This window comes from Cebus imitator, unplaced genomic scaffold (genome assembly GCF_001604975.1).
Source record: "Cebus imitator isolate Cc_AM_T3 unplaced genomic scaffold, Cebus_imitator-1.0 Scaffold318, whole genome shotgun sequence".
In the NCBI taxonomy this organism is placed as follows: Eukaryota; Metazoa; Chordata; class Mammalia; order Primates; family Cebidae; genus Cebus; species Cebus imitator.
Genome location: NW_016107633.1, coordinates 2,525,165 through 2,528,161, shown reverse-complemented (window position 1 = coordinate 2,528,161; position 2,997 = coordinate 2,525,165).

The window sequence follows — 2,997 nt, the reverse complement described above, 5'->3', positions numbered from 1 at the left end:
GTGATCCACGTGCCTTGGCCTCCCAAAGTGTCGGGATTACAGGCGTGAGCCACTGCGGTTCCCTTCTTACCTAACATAAGATATGCTGACAGGAGTCAACCCTGTATCTCGGCGTTTAAGTTATAGGGTATCAAAGGTGGATTGTGACTCGGCTGGAAGAGGAATGCACTAAAGCTGGTAGGGACACCCAGGATTGCGCCTCCTCTTTGGAGGAAAAGGTAGTGCCTTTTGGGTGCTGGTTGCATCCCCTTAGTTGAAAGCATGATTCTGCCACCATTTTCATTTGGAACTTAAGAGTGGAGAAAGGAGGTGACTATGCGTGCCAAAGTGACAAAGGCGAGGAGTCTGCCAGATTGCAACTTTTCACCTCTGCACCAGCACTCCAGTCTAAGGCTGGGAAATCCGTTGCCTGCATGGTCTGGGGGGTTAGAGTCGGCCAAGAGCCGAACTCGCGTGAGATTTGAAAGGGTGAAAGTGAAACCGAAGACCTCCCTCTTGGAAGATCCTTTTGGTGAGATTCTTCCTGACTTTAGGCCCCACCAACCAGCAGCAGGCTCAGCCCAGTGCAGAAAGCCGGGCTGCAGTTCCCACAAGGCATGGCTCACACAGGCCTCCTCTTCATGCACCCAGCTTCTAGGGTGCTCCCACAAGCTCTGCCCTCCCAGCTGCACCTGCGTTTCTGGCTGTCATGGTTACAGGCTTTCAACACCCCCATTCCAGACCTTCAATTTCCCACCTTGGTGTAAGCCCTAATCTTCTAGTAAGTCCCTTGCTCCCATAAAACATAATTTATTTTTATTTATTTATTTATTTTTTGAGATGGAGTTTTGCTCTTGTTGCCCAGGCTAGAGTGCAGAGCTGTGATCTCAGCTCGCTGCAACCTCTGCTTCCCGGGTTCAAGCGATTCTCCTGCCTTAGACTCCCAAGTAGCTGGGATTACAGGCATGAGCCACCAGGCCTGGCTAATTTTTGTATTTTTAGTAGAGAAGGGGTGTCGCCATGTTGGTCGGCTGGTCTCAAACTCCTAACTTCAGGTGATCCACCCGCTTCAGCCTCCCAAAGTGCTGGGATTACGGGTGTGAACCGCCTTGCCCGGCCCATAAAACATAATGGTAGCCGGGCGGGGTGGTTCACGCCTGTAATCCCAGCACTTTGGGAGGCTGAGGTGGGCAGATAACGAGGTCAGGAGTTCAAGACCAGCCTGGCCAATATGGTGAAACCCCATCTCCACTAAAAATACAAAATTCAGCCAGGCGTGGTGGTGTACCACTGTAGTCCAATCTACTCAGGAGGCTGAGGCAGAAGAATCACTTGAACCCAGGAGGTGGTGGAGGTTGCTGTGAGCTGAGATCGTGCCACTGCACTCCATCCTGGGCAACGGAACAAGACTTGGTCTCAAAAAGAAAAGAAAAAAAAAGTAATAGTAAAGAATAAACAGACAAAAGAGATGAACAAACAGTTCACACACAAAAAGGAACTACAAATGGTTTTTAGACAAATGAAATGACATTCAACCTCATTTATTACCACAAGACAGCTGAAAATTTCCTCAAGATACATTTTTTATCTGTCAAACTGGCAAAAATCCATAGGTTTGCTGGCACCCTCTGCGGACAACGCTGTGGGGAAGGTATCTTTCCACAGCGCGGGTGAAAACGTCCGTGAGAGTCCTACAGAGGGTGCAGTTAGCAACAGCCGTCACGTTTACAAACTCGGATGAGTAACCTCAGCAATCCTACTTTGCTTTTTTACCTACAGACATGCCTACCAGCACGTGTGTGTAAAAAGGTATCTATCTTTTCAAGGATTTTTTTGTTTTGTTTTGAGACGGAGTGTCGCTCTGTCACCCAGCCTGGAGTGCAGTGCTGTGATCTCAGCTCACTGCAACTTCCGCCTCCCAGGTTCAAGTGATTCTCCTGCCTCAGCCTTCTGAGAAGCCGGGATTACAGGTGCACGCCACCACGCCTGGCTAATTTTTTTGTATTTTTAATAGAGACTGGGTTTCACCATGGTTGGTCAGGGTGGTCTCGAACTCCTGACCGTGTGATCCGCCCACCTCAGACTTCCAAAGCGCTGGAATTACAGGCGTGAGCCACTGCTCCTGGCCTCAAGGATGTTTGCTGTAGTATTGTTTGCAGTAGCAAAAACCAAGAAACAATCAAACAATTGTCAAAAGGTAAATTAATTCGGTTGGGTGTGGTGGCGCACAATTGTAGCTCCAGTTACCTGGGAGGCCAAGGTGGGAGGATGTGCTTGAGCCCAGGAGTTCAAGGCCAGCGTGTGCAACACAGCAAGACCCTATCTCTATTTTAAAAAGTTTAAAATTATCTGGGCATGGTGACACATGCTTGTAGTCCCAGTTACTCAGGAGGCTGAGGCAGGAGGATTCCTTCAGCCCAGGAGTTTGAGCCTGCAGTGAGCTATGATTGTGCCACTGTACTCCAGCCTGGGCCACAGAGTGAGACCCTGGCTCTAAAACATAAAAAATCCTTTAAAAAGATAAAAAAGTAACTGCTCACAAATGCATTATTTTTACTTAAAACTCATCTAACATATTTATGTGGAGAAGTGGAGTCATGATGATTTAACTAGCTTCTTCCCCTCCACCTTTAACTATTTTTAAACCTTAAAAAAAGTTGAAATAATGGTATGATCAACAGTCCTGTGTTCTTCTACATTCACCACTTCCTAAAATTTTGCCACATTCCCTTTATTGTTATCTACCGATTTAAACACACTTGCACACAAGCATACACACACTTTTCTGGGTGAAATTATCTGAGCATTAGTTGTAGACAGCATGACACTTTCACCATAAATACTGCAGCATGTAGCTCTCAAGAACAGACACAGTCCTTACACAGCCACGGGTTACCGCAATCAAGAAATTTTACTATTAACTAATAAGCAGCCTGTGTTTAAATTTCCTCAATTAATGCCCTTTATACTTTTTTCCTTTTTTTTTTTTTTTTTTTTTTTTTTTTTTTTTTTTTTTTT